A 21,486-nucleotide genomic window follows, 5' to 3' on the forward strand; every position below is an offset into this window, starting at 1 on the left:
TTACCAGTAGGTTTCACATCTAAACCCTCTTTGCAATCTCTAGTCTCACGACTGCCCCAGTCCTGTCGCTCATCCTCTCTCTCCGAGGCTGCATTGTTTAGCCTGGTTTAACCCACGGCCAGCCTTGTCATCTCTCCACTTCCCCGCCTCTTGCTCAGTCTCTCACAGGTTTCTCTGTCGTATCTTTCTAAAATCGGTTCCTTCCCACCCTTTAATCTTTCCGCGGCTTCCCACTGCCTCCAGGTTATCACCCGAATTACCCAGCCCAGCCGCCCGCTCCAGTGGCTCTGAGGGTGAGGGAAAGCCGCCAATCCCCACCACTCGCTAGGCTCGTCGTGCTCCCTCCGCTGGGGGCACCTGACCTCACTCTTGGGTCCACCCGTCAAATCTGAGCTCAGGTGCTGGCTCCTCCAGGAAGCCTTCCATGACTAGCGCCTACCCCTACGCCCCCACACTACCCAGGGTGGAGGCCTCTTATGTGAACCCACAGTACTCGGTGCTACCCTCCGTCACCCTCCGCCCCTAAGCCTCGCACAGAACGCCGGAGGCTACAATGAACACGTGTTGGCCGTCGGGGCTCTAAACCCCCTAAGGGAGGCTCGGTATCCGGCGGTGTGTCTGGCGGGCCCTTTCCATCGAGGGAACGCAGGTGCAAAGGCACGGAGGCGAGAAGGGGCCTGGCGCCCGCGAGCCTCGAGTGGAGCAGGTAGCCGGGGCGGAGGGGGGCGCCCCGGTGGTCCCGCGCGCACTCCCGAACGGTCCCCGGGGATGACCGACCATCGAGAGTCACCGGCCTCCGAGCGTCCTAGAGAGGAAACGGAAGGGGTCCTTCCTTGACGCACCTGTCTGATAGTGTCCGTCACCCATTTCCGGTCCGCCGCGGGCCAGGGCGAGACCGGCCCAGGTGTGGGGCGGGAGGAGGCGAAGGCGGCGGGGCCGGGCGGCGGGGCCGGGCGGCGGGGCCGGGCGGCGGGGCCGGGCGGCGGGGCCGGGCGGCGGGGCCGGGCGGCGGGCGGTGCGTCTCCCCGGAGCGGCCTCCCGCGGCACCGAGACCTCGCGGGTCGGGACCGCACCGCGTTGGGCTCAGGTAGGAGCGAGGCTGATCCCGTCCGGCCAGGGTTGGTTTAACGGAAGGGTGTCCACGACCCCGGTATCTTGAACCAAAGCGGAACACTGTGAAGCGCGAAGGTGGTCATTTTAGAACGAGTCGCTCATTTAAAGAAGCCATGGGACGCCTGTTAGTTATGTGCTAGGGGTGAAAGATGAGTGAGGAACTTTCTTGCCTAAAGGGAAGGAATCTTGTAGATGGTGGCACGCGGGGTAAACATTCGAACTATGATACGGTAAATGCAGTCATGAACAAATGCAATAGCTAGAAAACCAGGAAAGAAGTTTCAGTTGATACAGCAGCGAAGATGAATAGACCGAAAATGAATGTACATTTAAGAGGGATAGATAAATACACAAACACCCAATAGAATATTAAGCAGACGCTTGGGACGAACATACTGCCAGTTGCTTATTCTCTGCTCCATTTAGGGTGACCCCCCCCCCGCCCCAGGTCTACTACAGACTTCTTCTTTCTCATGAGTACTTGAACCTGCATAAAGCTTTCTCTCTTTAGCTTCCCATGTTTCTCATCTGTACCACATGTTTTGGGAGGCCGAGGTTGGCCTGCAATCTAACCTCTTAACATCTTCAGTTTCTGAAAAGCAGGGGGAATAGTACTCACCCAACAGGATGGTTTAAGTATTAGAGTGTGTGTTCACGTGCTTTCTGAACAGTAAAGCCCACACAAGTTAGAAATCTTTTGATCAGTTATAGTGATGGTATATGTGTTGTTCTGTTGTTTTCTTTAGGCTGAGCACACAGTCACATCCTCGTCACCAGCAATTGGTTTTACCTCCAAAATGTCTTGACTTTGCTTCTTTTGCCACCACCCTGATCTGTCTCTATCATCTGCTGCTTGGACCGCGATAAGTGCAGCTTCCCTTCTTGACCCTTCTTATCTGTTCTCTGCTGACACTTCCCAGGCAGAATGACTTTTGAAGAACATGTATGTCTGCACAAAAATAAGGAAGCATAAAGCCCATAATTCTTACTGTGTGCCCAGGCCCTGGATTATCTGGTTTCTGCCTGCCCCTGAGTTCTGTCCCGCTCTCACTCTGCTGACGACACACTGCACTTTGGCTTGTTGTCAGACTGCCAGTAATGTCCAGCCCCCAGGCTTTTGCCTGGAATGTTCTTTGAATAACTGCCTCATCCTCATTCATTCATTGGGTCGCATCTTAAGCATCATTTCTTCAGAAAAGCCTTTTCCAAGTTGATTGGCTCTAGTAACACCCTGCTTATTTCCTTTTTAGAACTTATCTCCATTTATAATTGAAGTTTATTTGCTTACATTTGTTTTTTTTTTCTGTCTGCTGCACCAGTTTGTGAGTATCAAAAGGCAAGCACCTTATCTGTCCTGTTTTCTATTTTATTTCTAGCTTTTGTGTGCCAGCCATACATGGATGTGTGTTGAATATGTATTTTCTTTAGTGTTGTAAGAGTGGACCCTGGTGACTGACCTGGTTGTAACCCGTCTTGTATTATTTTATGATTATAGTATTATCTCCCTCATGAAATCCTAAGCTGTTTGTGGGTATAAGCTAAGTCCTATATGTTTTTTGTTTACTTTCTGCACATAATAAGTGGTTAGTAGGTACTTACTGATTAAATTGACATGACTTTCAGGATATATGTTCACTCTTTTGAAAATGCCTTGTTATCATGTTCTCCAGAGGAATGTTCATTGGTGTAGAGACAGAACTGGGATGGACTGACTTTCCCTGTGTCTTATTTATGCTGTCCTCATTGTCTGTCTGGTCTTCCCAGCAGACCCTCAGTCTTCTGGGAGGGGATGTGAAGATGCTTAAAGAGCGTCCAGGGATGGCGAGAGATCCTCAGCAGCAAATGGGTGTCCCTGTGGTGAAACTGGAGAAAGAGTTGCCATGGGGCAGGGCAAGGGAGGACGCCAGCCCGGAGACTTTTCTCCTGAGGTTTCGGCAGTTCCGCTACCAGGAGGCAGCTGGTCCTCAGGAAGCCCTCAGGAAGCTCCAGGAGCTCTGTCGCCAGTGGCTGCGGCCAGAGCTGCACACTAAGGAGCAGATCCTGGAGCTGCTGGTGCTGGAGCAGTTCCTGACCATCCTGCCCGGGGAGTTCTACGCCTGGATTCGGGAGCAAGGCCCGGAGAGTGGCAAGACCCTGGTGGCCATGGTGGAGGACTTCACGGAGAGAGCCCTGGAGGCCAAGGCGGTGGGTGAGAAGGGGGTATCTGGGTCTCGTTTCGTTCGTGTGGGAAGGGAAGCTTTAAAGGACTGAAAGATTCAAGGAAGCAGTGGGAGTGGATGAGGTGCAGAACCTCCCGCCTCTGCTCCCAGACCACTTGAGGTGCTTTCTGGAGGGCAGAGGAATTTTCAGCAAGGAAAGCCATCCCCAGGGAAGATGCAGGGCTGGTGGAAGGGGCGTTAGCTTCTTTTTTAGTCATCAGGGGAGAGGCCAGGCCATATTTCCCTTGTGAACCTTGGGTCCAAAGAAGGCAGTTGTGATCGGTTTCCAGGTCCCTGGTGGACCCATTCCTCTTTGGGCAGAGGTGCATGTGGGAATGCAGGGAATTCCACTTGGTGAAATGTTCTTCCTGAGAAGCATTGTCTGTAACAGTGCTGTTTCCATGTCTGGGATGCTGCCTCAGACAGCTCACATGGTGAGTGACTTTGCACCTCAGATGCTTCCTTGGGACTCTGGCCATGTGTCTGTCCTTCTCTGGTACAGTTTGATTGCTGTCTGGGAAACAGAGGGCAGGACTGAATATTACTGTTTTGCTTGCAGGTAACAATCTTTCTTCAGTTTATCCTCCCTTTCCCCCCTGCAGTCACCCCTGACTTCCTGTATAATCCTAAGACAGTTGTTTTGTTTTGTTTTTTGACGGCCTACCAGGGAGCTTAAAAGTGGACCAGGAGGGCCTGTTTTTAAGAGTTTGGGTTTTCCTTGCTATTTCTAGAGCAATTTTTTCTCACTAATTCACTGCACAGTCTAGGCTTTGTATTTTTTACTTTTAGCATCTGTAACTAGGAAATCTTTTTTCTAATAGTGAGTGTTTTGGGCTAAAGTTCTCAACAGAATAATAACATCTCTCGGTGATGTTGTTGGTGGTGGAGTTTGATCAGTATGGAGGTGGGCAGAAGGGACTCTTGTAAAATGGCATGGATACATAGAAGTTGCTCGGAGCCTAATAAAGACAGTTTAGCTTCCTGTTCACCTTCTCACTGATGTCCTAGGGCAGAGCTAAGCCGGCTGGTCCTTCCTCTCCCCTGCAGCTGGAATGGGTCTCTTTTTCAGGTTTTAATTCAACTCTTTTCACAGCCTTATGCATCCTCATTCTAATAGGTGTTGGGGATTGTTCTTAGGTTCCGTGCCACATGCAGGGAGAGCAGGAGGAGACAGCACTTTGCAGAGGTCCTTGGGAACCAAGTGCCCACCTGGGGCCAGTGGAGGTCAAGCCCAAGTGGGGGATGCCTCATGGAGAAGGAGTTCAAGGCCTAGGCCAAGGCACTGAGGCGCAGCAGCTCAACCAGGACCTCGGAGAGGGGACGCAAGCCTTCCAGGAGCAGGGTAAGATGCAAGCAGTAAGAAAGAAAAGGCACAGAAAATGGTGCTTCGTGCCCTGCCCCCTCCCCTTTCCTTTACAGACCCTGCAGTTGGTAAACTTAAGTTACCTGCAGGGTGCGGTTCTGTTTCCCTGGCTACTTCCTTGACTTGTAGGAAACAGATGAAGTGAAATTGTTTTCTATAGCCTGATCTCTCGATTTCTGTGGGGTATATCTGGTATCATGCTCTTATCATTTCTTCTCCTTTCCTTCACATCCCTTATAGAAACTGCCAGGAAATATGTAGCTGACATGTAGGGATTTTTTTTTTAAGTGGGCAGATAAACTGAATCCCTGAAAGTAACATGTGACTTTATTGTGTTGCTGAATCTCAAAGGGGGTTATTGTCAGAGTGTGACTTGGGAGGGTGAACAGCCCTGAAGGGCAGCACATGTTGGGTTGGGCCCTTCTTCCCAGCTGAGAACCGGGTAGGGTACACCCACAGCCCTGCCTGTGCGGAGTCTCCTCATGGTTCCTGGGGTCCTGTGTGTCAGGTGGGGGACGCCTGTGAACGAGCTGCTGCAGGGCAGCGCTAATCCTGCTCCTGGTGTATTTCCCTGCTCAGCTCTGCCAGTTCTTCAGGCTGGTCCTGGCCTCCCTGCAGTGAACACCAGAGACCAGGAGATGGCAGCGGGATTCCTTACAGCTGGATCCCAGGTGAGCAGTGACTGCCCTCCAGGGATCTCAATGTTGCTTTGAGTGAGGCTCACCTTCCCAGAGATTTCTCGGCATAGCAGAGTGCCATGCACAGAGTTGAATTATTCTACCTTTCTTGTTCTGATGGATGTGACAGCTTTGTTTTCCCCACTTTACTGTCCTTAGTGATTAGTTTGAATTGAGCCTTATGCCTTAGGGTCCAGGCATGAGGCTCAATTCACTCATTTGTATTACTCTTTGGTTTTTTGCCCCCTTGTTTTCCCTCCGTCGACTCAGTATTGCTCCTGTAATTGTGAGGAGGAATGCATCAGCAGTGGCAACCCCACAGGTGTGATCTAGGCTGTTCTGGGTGGCCAGGAGATCAGTAGCCCTTTGTGGAGAGCCTTTGCTGCGCCTGCTGCCGCTCTGCCTCTGGACCACACGCCCCTGTGTCAGCAGGAGTGTAGCTGACTTGGGTGGGGGCTCCCAGGAGCACCAAGCAGAGTGGTCTCTGGCCCCTCCTGTGGCTGCACCAGGAGTTTGGGCCTTGTTAACACTTCTTGGCCTGCCACAAATGGGGGTCACCAGAGCACAGGTGGGGCACTCCCGCCATGGTGTAAATGTCTCCCATGGGATGCCCAGTGTTCCTAGGGAGGTGGGGGATTTTCAGTGTGGCACTTTTCTGAAGGGGACATCGAGTCTGAAAGTGAAGAGCTCCTTATAGAATAAAAGATGTCATTTGGCAGAAAAAAAGAAGTAACTCAATTTTTTTTTTTTTTTTTTTTTTTGGCCATGCCACATGGCTTGTGGGATCTTAGGTCCCTGACCAGGGATTGAACCTGGGCCCTCAGCAGTGAAGCATGGAATCCTGACCACTGGACTGCCAGGGAATTCCCAGAAGTGACTCAAGTGTGAGCTCACTAAAGCTGTGTTTGGGCAAGGTTTGATGCCTGTGCTGTTTCCTGTTTCTGTTTTCCAAGATTATGGTTTAGAGGAGATGAAGAAAGAATTCAGCGTTTTTGAATTTGGTCAGATATTCTCCTCTACCACAGTAGTTCTTCATGCTGTTGCAATGACAACACAATGATTTTAACATGGCGCTGTTTCTTAAGACAGGGCCTGCCCAAGTGTTTACTTTTCTCTGAGGAAAAATCAGTTCTGGATGAGGGGCGGAGCAGCAGCCCCCAGTCTTCAGCAAACGTGAGGGTCGCGTGGAGGGGATTGAAGGGTGGACGTTGGAAGCCACGGTTGTTGGGTACCAGCTAAGTGGCTGCAGCAGAGACACAAAAATACAGTGACTCAGACAGGTCCACCACTTCTCTGTCACAAAACTTGAGAGGGAGGCACTTCTGGTCCCACTCGGGGCCGTCTCGGGACCCCGGTTCCTTCTGTCTTCCTGCTCTGTTCTCCCCTGGAGTGTTGTCCTCTGTGTCTCTCTGCTTTTTTACTGCTCCAACCTTGGGATTATTTCTTTATCCATCGCCATCTCCTGTGCTGTTTCAGGGGTTGGGTCCATTTAAAGACATGGCCCTGGCTTTCCCTGAGGAGGAGTGGAGGCATGTGACCCCAGCACAGATAGTCTGCTTTGGGGAGTACATGGAACCCCAGGACTGTGGGGTTTCATCTCCAGGTAAGACTGTTTGCATCCTGGAGGTAAGAAACTGAGGAGCTTTGAAAGCTGTAGGTCAGGGTTCTTGCCCCAGATTTCAGAACCTGAGGCTGCTGGTAAAGGTAGGGAATGTCATGGCAGACGAGTAAACGGGTCTGCGGGAGCATGTGGACCGAATCAGGAGAGGAGCGGACAAGGGGCAGGAAAACATGAGGTAGTTATTCCAGCTGAGATGAGATGGGTCAGTCATTAGGATGCCCTGAACGAACTCCTTCTCTGCATCTGTGAATGGAGGGGACCGAGGCTTGAGAGCAAGAGAAAAGCAGCAAAAGAGGGACCCCCCCGCTCGGTCTCATTCACAAGCAGGTGTTAGTGAGTGCCCCGCTGCGTGCAGGCCCCATGTTAGCAGCTCTGTGTTGGGGCAGGACTAACGTCTCTGAAACCTCAGAGCCTGCAGTGTGTGTGTGGAGAAGGGCACGGGGCTGCGGTGGGATCTCAGCAGTGGGAGGGGCTGGTGTGGGCCCGTGTCACAGAGCAAGCAGGGCCCCAGCTGGGTGTCTTGGGTGGCAGCCGGGTTTTATCTGGGGTCAGAGCTGGGAGGAAAGGAGCTCATGGGGGAGGAGCGGCAGGAGAAGAGAGGAGGGAAGGGTGAGCCTGGGAAGTGCAGGCTGAGGGCCCATGGGGACAGCCGGCAGACTCCGCAGGGGCTGGGGCCGTGGAGTGAAGGAAGAGCAGTGCGGGACGGCCCTGGCAGTGGGATGGGGGGGCAGTGGGGAGAGGAGAACTGGGGCTGCGAAGGGCCTTTGTTCCCTCTGACTCTCTTTGTTTCATAACTTCTTTGTAAGCTATGTGCTGACCACTCACCTGTACTGACATCACCTGGTCTTTTTTCATCTTAAAACATGTTTCATCTTAAAACATGCAAAAGTATCATACAGTCAACCCAGTAACAATGGAGGTTTGATCTCTGTGGGTCCACTTATACGTGGATTTTTTTCAATAAACTTGTGCTGCAGTCTGGCACGATGTGCTGTTGGTTGAGTCTGAGGAGTAGGAAGCTTGGATACAAAGGGCGACTGTAAAGTTAAGTGTGGGATTTTGACTAGTGGTCGTCATGGAGTAGTGTCAGAAGGACTAGCCACGGGGGCTCAGGAAGCCTGGGTCCAGGACAGGGTTGCTACGTGTGATGAAAAGATGTGATATTTCTGTGATGGCAAAGGACGTGGAACCCCTCGATACCTGAGGTATCGGCACAGTGCAGGGGCCATGCACAGTGCCCGCACGGAGGTGCCAGCACCCCAGCGCCTTCATCCTACTGCCAGGGACATGCCTCTGCCAGAGATGCCACCGTGTGTGGTAAGGGTTCTGCCCTCCTGTTCCCAGTGAGTTTTTACACCCTCCTGACCATTCTGACTGTTCTAGAGACTGGCTTTATGCTTGTCCTGTTATCTGCTCCCTGTTTCAAAGCAGCCCACATACTTCCTTAACATTTAGGATGAGGCCAGGTGAGCCAGAGGTCAGCTTCCAGAGCGTAGCATCCTCTAGCCGCCTCAACCTTGAGTCTTCCTCAGAGTCCTTCCCACGTGATGGCAGCTCTTGCACTGACAACTATGTAGGCTTGGGCCTGAGAAAATAAATGTAAATTCCATGATATGTGATCTCTAGCACGTACTCACATTTCCCATGGTCCAGTTAGGTTCATGCATTGCATTTAATTTAAATTTTGCTCTTCATAACACCTCAAACCCGGAAACTACCCTGATAAATACCAGCCAGATGAATAAGTAGGGTGTAATCTTACAGTGTAACATCATACACGGATGAGAAAGAATGCAGGGCAACCGCAGCTACACCACGATATGGGGGAATTGCACAAGCTTAGTTGAGCAGAAGTCAGACACAGTGTGTGAATCAAATACGTAAAGTTCAAGAACAGGCAAAAATACTTTATGGTGATGAAAGCCTGGACAACACGTTCCCCTGGGGGCAGGATGGTGTCTCTGGAGGGGATGGGAGGGAACTTCTGGGTGCTGGTGATGTTATTTCCTGAACTTGCTGCTGTTTACATGGTCGCGTTCATTATGAAAATTCTTTCAGCTCTATGTGTTTTGCACATTTTTAATTTCGTTAAAAGTGCAAAATAAAAGACTACATTAGAAGTGAGAGCTGTGTCCTTCGTATTTTTATCACATCAGGAGGCATGAAGTGTCTTTTTATCTTAATGGGCTTGCCTGAAAGGAGTCTTTCCCATTTAAGCATTACTTGTCATTTCCCTCTTCTTTCTTGGTTTCTTCGCTCCCTAGTACCTCTCTCCTCTCGCCGTGATCTTCTGTAAACAACTGTTCTGTTAAGTTAGAGACAGTATAAGAGGGATCAGAGGAGGGACTTGTAGAAGGGCGATTCGGTCCTAATAAACACTCTGATGTAGGGGTGGCCTGTACACACTGGGTTCATTCCTCATGGCAGTCCTGAAGCATCTCCCGAGTCAGTCCCTGTGCCAGGCTCCCAGAGACCCCAATTAATAAAACAGGGTGAGGCAGAGGGCACAGTGCCAGCAGGGACAGTGAGCTGAGGGAGGACGTGGAGAAGTGCTGGGACCTCCCCGTTGCTGGAACAGGTCTGTGTTCCTGGGGCAGCTGAACGAACATCTGGTGATTGTAGAGTAGCACGTGCAACAAGGTCACGTGTAAGTAAGTGTGGAATACACAGTGCTGATTGAGTACATGTGCTGATGGGACCCAGGGAAGGGTGTAAACGGGGCATGTTCCTTAGAGGAAAACACTGAGTCAGATTTTGAAGGAAAGCAGAGTCTGACTTGTTAGAAAGTTAAGAGGGAGGGTATTAAAATTTAGTAGACTCTTAAGTGGGAAGGCATGGAGGTTGTCTGAGCTTGGGCTGAAGTAACAAAATAGCACGGAATGGGCAGCTTCAACAACAAGGCATTTATATCTCTCAGTTCTGGAGGCTGGGAAGTCCAGGGTCCAGTTGCTGGCATAGTGGTTGTCTCTGGTGAAGGCCTCTCTTCCTGGTTCATGGACGGCCACCTTCTTGCCATGTCCTCATGTGGCAGAGGGAGGGAGAGAGAGATTTTGTGTCTCTTCCTCTTTTTATAAGGACGTTCATCCCATCATGAGGGATCATGCTCATGGACCTCTGTGTGTGCAGAGAGCCAGCTCTGGCTTCTCCTCTTACAGGACACAATCCCATCCTGGGGGCTCCACCCTCATACCTCACCTAATTAGCGCCCAAAGGCCCCACCTCCTAATAGCAGCACCTGGGGGCTTAGAGCTTCAACCTGTGAATTTGGGAGGGAACACCAACATTCAGTCCCTAACAGATGGAAGGAAGTAAAGGAATGTCTGGTTTTAGAGTCAGAGAGTGAAATGTACTGAGGTGGTTGGTTAAAGGGAAAAAGAAAGGATTGTTAATGGGACACTCTCAGAAGCCAGGTTCTAACATAGAAGTCTGCATTCAGGTGTGCTTCAGAATCAGTCTGTATCTGCTTTGTCCTCTAGGCCTGGGGAGCAGGGAGAAGGAGGCGAAGACCCAGCCGGCAGACCGCAAGGGGCCGCTTGCTCAGGGGCCGGCAGAGAGGTTTGGGGACGCCGCTCTCTAGGGCCCGGAGCTTGGAAGAACCTGTGAGCAGGAGGCCGGGAGCTCGGTGGGAAACGCTCCCGGGCCACCCGCTCCCCCGCAGGGCATCACCCCTCTGACCAATGACCTCAAGTCCCAAAGCTCCTTCTGGAAGCCTTTCCAGTGCCCTGAGTGTGGAAAAGGCTTCAGTCGGAGCTCAAATCTGGTTAGACACCAACGGACCCACAAAGAGGACAAGTCGTACGGCTGCGGGGAGTGCGGGAAAGGGTTCGCGCTGCACGAGTACCTCCTGAAGCACCAGAGGACGCACCTGGGCAGGCGGCCTTACGTGTGCGGCGAGTGCTGGAAGACCTTCAGCCAGCGGCACCACCTCGAGGTCCACCAGAGTAGCCATACGGGCGAGAAGCCCTTCCAGTGAGGGGACTGCTGGAAGAGCTTCAGCCGCCAGCAGCACCTGCACGTGCACCGGCGGACGCACACCGGAGAGAAGCCCTACACCTGTGAGTGCGGCAAGTGCTTCAGCAGAAACACCAACCTGGCTGTGCACCGGCGGGCCCACACCGGGGAGAAGCCCTACGGCTGCCAGGTGTGCGGGAAGCAGTTCAGCAAGGGGGAGCGGCTGGTCAGGCACTAAAGGATCCACACCGGGGAGAAGCCCTACTGCTGCCCTGGCTGCGGTCGGAGCTTCAACCAGCAGTCCATCCTCAACTGGCACTAGAAAACGCAGCATCGCCAGGAGACCCCGGGGCAGTGAGCGCGCCCTGCCCGAAGGCCCCTCTTTTACTCACGGACAGTGCTGCAGAAGGCGGGAGCACCAGGCGGAGGGAGACCTCGTTGGAAGATGCGCCTGTCTGTACTCATGGAAGGGCTGGGGGCGTCGAGGAGTGTTGGGTGTAGAGAGGCGCGTTGACCCATTTTCTTTCCACTCGTTCTCAAACGTAGGGGAAGGGAGAGAGAGGCCTGGTTTGTTTGAGATGCCAGCGAGCACAGCGTCTCATGTCTCCTACCCAAGTGGTGCTGACACTTTCTCTGACCATCTTTTGAGGAAGTGACAGCCCGAGTTTCAGTTCAGGTCAAGGTTTTTCTCCTTTAGTGGGTGTTTTCACATCCACCTCCTGAGCAAGTCTGGTTGTCAAGGCGAAGTCTTGTCCCGTGTCAGCAGCTTGAACCTCGCTTTTCTGAGAGCTGTGTCCCTGCAAGGTCATTCGCTCAGACTCTGACTCCCTTCTTCCCCACACTGCTCTTCCATTTAGCACATATTTATTGAACACCTGCTGTGCACCTGGCGCTAGGAGTACAGTGAAGGAGACCGCTGAGACCTCGTTGCCCCAGCGCGCCTGATCGGGCCCTGGAAGCAGACTTGCTGATAGCCCAGAGCGTCCTGAGTTACGCTGGCCGTGAGTGCTGAGCGGGAGGAAGGTCCTCTCGCGCTCGCCTGCCCTGTTCTGCTCTGTGCTGCCCGCCCCTGGAGCCTGGTCTCTCTCCCAGCTGGGGTCACTCAGGCAGCCTCATTTACTTTATTTGTGGCCCCTTTGTCTCTGTGACATTCTACTCTCATTGGTAGTTCCCCCCCCATTCCATTATTCCTTGAACACGAACAACTGTCCACACATCTGTTAGGAATTAATATTCTGCTGTTGCTCACTGTATAAACTTGGGAGTGTTTTGAAAATCATCCAGTCCTGTATAAAGTTCTAATTCAGTGAGTCCAAAAAATGAGCTGGTATCAATACCCTATATTTGATGGCACTTTACAGTATATAAAATGCACTTTGCTGCTTCCTCACTTGACCCATACCACAAATATTTATTGAGGCCGCAGTGTGCCAGGAGCTCTTCTAGATGCTTGAGGTACATCAGTGAATAGAATAGGGGGAAATCCCTGTCCTTGTGGAGCTTGTGTGTTAGTGAGCGTATTTGATCTTCAGAACCACCCAAGGTGGAACCTGTGGATGCCCCCAGGAACCCTCTGGACCTGGCATCTGAGCCCGTGCCTTGGTCCTGACAGCTTCTGGCCCTGAAATGCATTCGCCACCACCTACCTCTTGTTCCTGAATTATCTCTGTCCTCGGTACATCTCAGTCCTTGTCATCTGAGAGGTGCTTGGGGTCCCTCAGGGCCACCTGGGGATGATGAGATGGTAGCTGTCTGTTTTGCACAAGTGCCAATTTAGGAAAAACAAAGATGTTTGTAGGTGTTAAAAAAAAATACATTAAAAAAAGAGGAGATCCAGTGTTTGTAACTGTGTTTAAGATTTATTTTGCCATCGTTAAAGGGTTTCCTTTTTCTTGGACATTCTGGAAACAGCCTAACTAGCCAGGACCACACTGCAGTGTTGTAATGCTGTGCCTTTGGACGCCGGCTGCTGAGTGATTAGTCTTCTGATGGGACTGTAAGTTAGTCTTTGGACTGTGTCCTGTAATTGCAAGATGCGATTTGTCTAATGGTGCCTCAATATTATATTCTTTCACTGGGATTCACCCCTCCCGCCCCTATTCCCATTTTAAATAAGGTAAATGGTAATGACTTCAGTACAGAGAGTTGCATTACTCAGTCCTCTTTGAAACACATTATTTTATCACTCATTTCTTGGCAGATAACCGTGGTGAATGACCTCCTGGCCCTTCAGTTGTCCCCACAGGGCTACACTGACCAGGGCCCTTTGAGACGTACATTCTCTGAGATGCTGGGCTGCTACTTCTCAGCAACGTCGAGGTCCACGTGCAGCGTCAGCACTTTTCTTCCCCACGCCCCAGACAAGCCAGGCAGGGCTTCCAGCCACCTGGAGGCCAAAGCCAATGGAAGGCTTTTCCTAAGCCTCTGGCTTCTAGTCTGTGGGATGTGGAGGCTGACCTCCCTGAGTTTGGCCTTTTCTAGGAAGTCTGTATTCCAAAGCTGGGGGTGGGGATGGGGCGGAGTAGGGGCAGCATGGATTCAGAGTTGCTCATCAGTCATCAGTTTACCTGAATTAAATAGTAGATTCTCTGATCCTGCACTGGGTTTTCAGCCAGTTGGGATCGCTTAAGGGAGCTTCTGTAAGAGTCAGGCCTTGCCGTCTTTGCCACATGGGCTCCCCCTGTCTGCTTTGAGATCAAAGCTTATGGACAGTTCCTCAGAAGAGTCTCAAAAGAGAACTTTTTCAGTGGAGTTGTAGCAGCCTTATTTTTGATACCTATTCAAATGTCAAATATTGTTTTCTGTATTTTTCTATCTAGGAATTTTTCATAGTAGAAAATGTCAAACATTCATCAGTGAATCCTCATGTATTTGTCATTCAGCTTTAACCATGGTTATATACTGATAACCAATCTTGTTTCATCTCTGCCCCATCCTTCTTCTCATCTTCCTCCCCAACTGAAGTATTTTAAAGCAAATCCCAAGTGTTGTTTATAGATATTTTAGTGTATACCTCTAAATAGTAAGGATTCTTTAGGAAAAAAAACCCACAATACGATTATCATACCTAAAAAAGTCAAACAGTTCCTTAATTCCCAATTAATGTTTTTTTAAAAAACCACATAATTTTTAAAAAGCTTTGTTGAGATCAAAGTAAGATCCATAAATTGTAATTTGTTGCTTTATCTTCTAAGTCTAATAATCTATAGTTCCTATCCCTTTTTCCCCTTGAGAATCTTTTTTTTTTAATTTTTTATTTGGCCACAAAAGCTGCACGGCTCGCGTGCTCTTAGTTTCCCGACCAGTGGTTGGTCCCATACTCCCTGCAGTAGAAGCACGGAGCCCTAACCACTGGACCGCCAGGGAAGTCCCCTTCCCCTTGAAATTCATTCATTGAAACAACTGCATTATTTATCCTGTGGAGTTTCTCACATTCTGAACCTTATTGTTTGCATACTCACGGCATAATTTAATATAGTTCTCTGCCGACTGATTGACTAAAAACTTACAGGTGTAGAGGTGTAGCCAGATTCATATTTCACATTTTGGCAAGAACGTATTGCAGATGGTGGCATGTCTGGTTGTTTCTCATTATATGATGTTAGGAACCTAAATGTATTTATTTCACTCAGTCTGTGAAAGATTCTTCGTTTATTAGCTGGAAAGCTTCTGTAAGAAGTGTCCCCTCACTCTTAGATACAGTTCATAGAGGAAAGGAAATGCTTGATTTTTCCTTCCTTTTGTTTACCTGTTTTCATAATAATAATGATCTGGTGGCTTTTCTTCTTGTAAAAGTGATCAATTATTATTATTTTTTAATCAAAATGCATTCATGAATTTAAACCAGTCCACCATAGTTGTTATTGATGCTCAAATCATTTCACTTTTGGTCAATTTGAAGTGGAGGCCTCTTCACACTGGCTCCCGATTCGACATAACCTTAGTCATTTTTGATAGCTTCTTTGCTCTCTGGTGTGACAGGGTAATACAAGCTCATCTTGTCCATTTCCTGCCCCTTTTGAGAGTGAAGGGAAGTGCTGTTAATTATGTCAGGACAGTGGTGTAAACTGGGGCTCCGGGACAAACAGGGACATTTGGTCGCTTTATATTTAGCCCTCACCATGTAGGATTGAGTGTCTGCAGTGCCCTCACGTCGGGCTAATGTGCGCTTTCAGGGCCTGGCTGTGTGCGCCCTGCTGCTGTGACCATGAGGAAGGGTGCCACTCCCAAGGGGTATGGCCTTTGTAAGAGAAACCCTTTTGTCCCCAGGGTAACTTTCTGCCCAGGGTCCGTCCCTGGACAGAAATGCATTAACAGTTTGCTTCTCACAGTGTGTGCCAGGGTGAGTGCTGTACGCAGGCTGAGTGTGCTGATGTACTTGCCGTACCTAGGGGGAAGTAGGAGAACCTTTGTTTATTAAAAAATAAGCTGGTTTCAAACCCACTCCTGAGACAGAAGAACTGGCAGAACGCATTTCTCTGGAGTCTACTTGCTCTTTTAAACTCTGCCTGAGTTTCTCAACCTCGGGACGGTTCTCCCTTTGTGCCGGGAAATGCTTTGTTTTGGAGGCCACCCTGGCTGTTCTGTGAGTCTGTAGGCTGTTTAGCAGGATCCTTGGCCTCGGTCTACTCAATGCCCAGTTGTGACAACTGAAGATGTTTCCAGGCTTTGCTAAATGTCCTCTGGGGGCCAAACTGATCCTGGCTGAGAACCCTTGCCCTTGGGTTCAGGATAAGAGCTGAAGCAAATTAGGTGGTTTAGCTGTTGAAAGAAAGGACTGAGCTTCCAAGGCCTAGAGCTATTTCCTGCTAATTAAAGACCTTGTGGCGTAATTTCTAGAAAACAGAGGAGTTACTAGAGATCAGAGGGTTAACTGTAGTGTTGCTAAGCAGAGCCCAGAGTTATTGAAGCAGAATCTCAGGGCTGGATGCTCGGATCCATCACAGGCACCCTGGCTGGTTGCTTTGGGTTCCTTTCAGGCAAGTACCTGCTGTGAAGCCTCCACACGGCAGTGAGCTTTTGCCTGGGCCTAGATTCACCGTCCCCAGTGAATGCATGTGCATGGTGGGGGCCACTTAAGCACAGTGTAGCCAGTTCCAACATTTTTGCCTCCATAATAACATCTTCAAGGCCCATAGTAGATCTAAATACTTGAATGGATGAAAGACCTGGATTTCTACCTTTTCATAGTTAGAAGGCTCTCGAGGGAAGAACACTGCAGTAAGTTGCCCCGCAGCGGGCCCCCAGTCTGGCAGTCATCTGTAGCTGCTGCCCTGCCAATTGCAGGGTCTGTCCTGGGGAGGTAATGCATCAAATTCACTTAGAATTTCTACAAGTCAAAGAAATTCCCTTGGGCTTCTTACCATTTCATATTCCTATTGTTACCGAGTCCAAGCTTGCTCTGCTTGCCGCACAACAGGCCAGTGAGTCAGAGATGAGGTGCTGAGGCAAGGAATTCAACTTTATTTGGGAAGCCAGCAGACCGAGAAGATGGCAGACTAGTGTCTCCAAAAAACCATCTTATCAGGGTCTGGATGCCAGTTTCTTTTGTAGAATCAGAGAGGGAGAGGTGGGGAAGTAAAGTAAAAAGAGTTATCAGTCTTGCAAAACATCTCCTGGACTGACTAGCCTTGGGGAAGGGATGTGGGTGGGTAGGGTTCCCTGAGGCAGGCCATTGTGTATGATTAAAGCAATGAAAAGCAAAGGTTAAAGTCAAAGAAACAGATCCAACATGGAGTCCAATTTAGCTCTTCCATGTTACACTATCTTGCCTTTTTATTCTTTGTTTCTACTTTCTCTTTCTTTCTTTCTTTCTCTCTCTCTCTCTCTCTCTTTCTTTCTTTGGCTGTGTTGGGTCTTCATTGCTGAGCTTGGGCTTTCTCTAGTTGTAACGAGTGGGGGCTACTCTTCACTGCAGTGTGTGGACTTCTCAATGCAGTGGCTTCTCTTATTGTGGAGCATGGGCTCTAGGTGCACAGGCTTCAGGTGCAGGGGCTTCAGTAGTTGTGGCTCATGGGCTTAGTTGCTCTGTGGCATGTGGGATCTTCCTGGAGCGGGGATGGAACCCATGTCTCCTGCACTGGCAGGCAGATTCTTACCCACTGTGCCACCAGGGAAGTCCTTATTTTTTTCTTTATTGTCTCCAGTGAAGGGCATACTTCTGGAGCTTGGTCTTGTCCAGTCCATTCCCAGGACTGATGTTTCAATAAAAATTTTCAGAAAATATTTGTTATGAAGTGGGGAGGGTAGGCAATTGTCTCCCTTATGTTTGTCTCTGGGAATTTAAACTGCTAGGAGAGTGAGGATGGACAGGGTGGGTGTTGCACGTGTTGTGCCCTGACAGCAGAGGGACTCGGGAGAAGCAGTTTGGAAGAGCAAAGTGGTAACAGTAAAAGGGCCGCCATCCCTGCCGCGTGTAGTGCAAGTCAGCTCCATTGTCTAAGTGGCCAGAGACCAGGAAATACAGCAGGTACAAGAGCTTGCTTCATGTTTTCCTTTCCTAGTTGAAACATGTACTTTATTGAGAGGGTGGTATATTAGCTTTTAGAGAGACTGGGAAAAAGAGGTGGTAGAAGTCTGTATTTGCCTTCTTGAGTCCCACCTCCAGAAGCTATTTAAGTCTTGCCATCTCCATGTCTGTGAAGACTTTGAGAAAAGCCAGTCTCTATCATCTAGACGTTTCATTGACTCCTGCCGAAGGGCTCAGCATGTGCTGTGAACGGGAAGAGCAGAGTGGACGATAAGCGGTTCTTGTTGGGAACCAGTCCTCTCCCTAGGTTTCCCAGTCTTCATTTCTCAGAGTTCCTGCTGCCTGGGCTGAGGTGCTAATGGAAAGAATGAAAAATAAGGGATGGAAAAACCAAGAGTTTAAACAGTGTGGTAGTAGCACAAGTGGACAGATGCAGTGGAATACAGGGGTCAGAAATAGATCCAGCTCTGTATGGAAATTTAGCATATGAAAAAGGTGGTATCTCAAATCACTGGGCAGAGACTGATTTTTAAAATAATGGTACTGTGATACCCAGATAGCCATTTGGAAAAAGATAAAAGTAGATCCGTTTCTCATACCATATTAAAGAATAAACTTCAGATAAATCAGGAATCTAAATGTGAAAAAATGAAACTGTACAAGACTAGAAGACAATGTGGACGAATTCCTCTAAAACACGGGTTTAGAAAAAAGGCTTTTAAAGTATGATTCAAATTCCAGATGTCATAAAAGAAAAGATTGATGAATTCCTACATAAAAAAATCAAAAACTTCTGAATGGCAAAAACAATAAGCAAAGACAAATGACACGTCAGAAGAAATAATTGCAACATAATGCAGAGATCTAATATTCCTAATATACCAAGAAACAAAAAGACCTAAAATCCTATGGAAAAATTGACAAACTTGAATTTACTAAAAAGATAAAAACGGCTCTTAAACATAAGAAAAGGTTTTCATCACTCGAAATAAATGCCAGTTAAACTACCCTGAGATATTATTTCTTATCCCATCAAAAGGTCAAAATTTGAAAGCCTGACAATACATGCTTTTAAGTTTGTGGGGAAACAGGAATTCTTCTGCACTGCTGATGCATTGCAAAATGGTGCAGCCTCATGTAGAAGGGAACTTAGCAATGCTGTATCTGACAAAGCTGTGTGTGAATTAACTCTGAAGACACGCCCCTCACAATGTGAAAATACATCTGCCCAGGATTGTTCATTGCCGCATTCTCTGTAACTGCAAAAATATCAGAAACTGCCTAAACAGGCAAGACAGGTAGTTGGAAGAACAACGGCACATCCACGTGATGGAGTATTAGGCAGCTTAAAAAAACAACATTATTGGGTCATTTGAGAAAATTGAAATATGGATCTAGATTACATTATTGTGTCAAGGTTAAAGGCAATAACGCTGAGAACTGTGCTGTGGTTACGTAAGAGAATATCGCTATTAGGAAATTACGGGAGTATTTAGGGATAAAGGACCGTTGTGTGTCTGTGTGTGCGGGGTGTGGTAGAGAGGTGGGAGTGGAGAGAGAGGAAGAAGGAGGGGGAGAGGGAGATGGGGAGGGAGAAAGGGGAAGGAGAAGACAGGAAATGGGGTAAAAAAGTTAATGATAAGTGGATCTGGGTAAAGGATATATGGATATTTTGCACCATTCTTATTGCAACTTTTATGTAAGCTTGGAATTATTTTCATATAAGAACTTTAAGGGTAAACAAACAAACAAAAAACAGGATTTACTAGTTAGTGTGGGAGGAAAAGGGTTCTAAGCGTGGTCAGATGATAATTGCCCCAGGTGGGAGTGGGAGGGCGGGGCAACATATAGGTAATGAGGCGTGCCGGTTATATCACACCTTGTCTTACACCACAGCGGCAGATTCCTGTTTTCACCGTGTGCCTGCTTGGCCAGGGCTTGTTCACATGGTGACTGCAGGAGGACCTCTGGTGCCGGCAGCTTTCTTTCTTTATGGAAAGTCTCATTTTCAGTGTCTCTCTTCATCCTTGCTCTTGGTTTTGTGTTGGTATCCTCACAGAAGACTTTCACCAGTGCTTAGACATCATTTGCTTAAGGCTTTGTGGTCTCTATAGGTGATCTCACCTATGTTACACCTCCTGCCCCACATTAGAGACTGTTTTTCCAAAAACTGCTTGTTTTAGGCCATTGCTTCAGTGAGCCTCTTTTGTAGTGTGCGTTCTGGTTCATGCATATACGCAGGTGTCCCTGTGGACATTGAATCTCACAGTGTTTGGAAATTATCTCACAATTTGTGATTTACTTGGTGCTCATGACAGACCTCTACAACAGGACAAAACTGATGGTCAAATAAATGAAATCTGGAAAGGTAACTGGTTTGAGCAGCAGTGAGTTAAAAGGGAAAAGTTAGTCTAATTTTAGAATTGTTGAGTCTGAAATAACAGGTGGTTAGATGTTGGGAACCAGTCCAGAAGGCAAGTCAGGATTGAAGGTCCAGTTTTTGTTTTCTTAAATTCAGCTAACTGGCTGGGAATTCAGCACGCAGAAAGCATTAGGTCCATACTTCCAGTGTGTGATGGAGTTTATGTACCACCCAGTGACTGGGGGGGTACATCTGGAAGCCTCCCTAACATCAGGCCCTAAGAAACCTCGAAGGGGCTCAGCCCAGCCCACATACAGTAGCCTTTTGGGCTGTCAGGTCAGCAGGAGCTGCCACACCTAGAGCCTGCAACATTCCAGAGTCCACACTGTTCCCTAGCTTCTCTGCCCTTCCCCGCCCCAGAAGTGCCCCACATACCTCCCTGGTAAATCCCATCTGGTGCTGATCACATCTCTATGTTGAAGTACTTTATATTTTGGGGAACTCGGGAGCAGTGGGGCAGGTAACTAGATCACGTGCGGCTTGACTGTAGGAGATCATTTTCTCATGGGATAATGGCATCTGATTCGAAAGATTCAATATAGGGGAGCAGGAGGGGACCAGATCCATTGTCTTAGAACATTCCCAGGCTCCGCATGATACTGAGGGGATATTGCTGCCTCTGGGTGGTACTGAGCACTCAGTCAGATCAGCTCTGTCTATCTGTCTGTCTGTCTGTCATTATGTTTCTCTAGAATATAAGCTCACTAGAGCAGGAACTTTATTTTTATGTATTACCATATTCCCAGTTTATGGAATTGTGCCTGGACTATAGGAGACATTCAGTGTTGTTGAACGAATGGGCAGCTGTTCTTAATGTCCCCCTTTGTGACCTCATGCCTTTGAGATTGTGTGAGACCTTAAAGATAGTCCTCCTTCACCTGATATCAACCTAGTGTCTCCCAAATGTCAATCATATTTACTTATCACCTGTGTTTTGTTTCCTTAATAGTTAATTTACTAATTTTGTTGATTGAAATTCATTTATTAGAAAAGAAAGTTTGTACACCATGGTAACATAAGAAAGCAATATCGCTTATTGAATTTTAGCCAGTACCATTACCTGCAGAGAGTTCTGAGTCTGAAACCCACTCTTTGGTGGTTAAAAAGGAGAACGTAAAGTTGTAGAGAGGAGTTAGGGAAATAGCAGCAATCTGAGTGTTTCTCTGAGAGGTAGACAGAAGGGTTGGGAGAGAACTCGAACTCAAAAGGGAATCACTTTCTCACCAGGCTGTTTGGTGCTGTTTGTCTCCATCTCTGTAAGCCACCAGATGCCACCTTGAGACCCCTGTAGATACGGGCTCCACACTGTGGGAAACATTGTGCTAACCCACACATACCTGGACTCAGACACCTGTTTGTTCAGGTCTGATTTCTTTTCCTGATCCTTGGGCAGCCAGCACATGAGTTGACTTTGTTTTTTTGCTTCAACGGCAGTTCTGCATCTCTCTGGTGAGCACTGCAGCTCTGGGGTTTGTGTTGGCCTGAACACGGGACCTATTATAAAAGCCTAAGGGGTGGAGAATGCTTGTCTTTGACTTTGAGATTCTACGTGTTTAATTTTCTCTAATGATTGAGCCATAATTAACTGCTTAAATAATTTAGAGGGGGAAACAAGAAATTAAAGGATCTGGCAAAATATAGATAATAAAACTAAAAATGGAAGCAAACCACA

General features: G+C 48.5%; 1 pseudogene; it reads left to right on the plus strand.

Moving 5' to 3' along the window:
* The first annotated feature begins 984 nt into the window (after window positions 1–984).
* On the plus strand, window positions 985–13,048 carry LOC130829394 (zinc finger and SCAN domain-containing protein 25-like; annotated as a pseudogene).
* Window positions 13,049–21,486: the final 8,438 nt, after the last annotated feature.

The sequence above is a fragment of the Hippopotamus amphibius genome, chromosome 9 (assembly GCF_030028045.1).
Source record: "Hippopotamus amphibius kiboko isolate mHipAmp2 chromosome 9, mHipAmp2.hap2, whole genome shotgun sequence".
Taxonomy (NCBI): Eukaryota; Metazoa; Chordata; class Mammalia; order Artiodactyla; family Hippopotamidae; genus Hippopotamus; species Hippopotamus amphibius.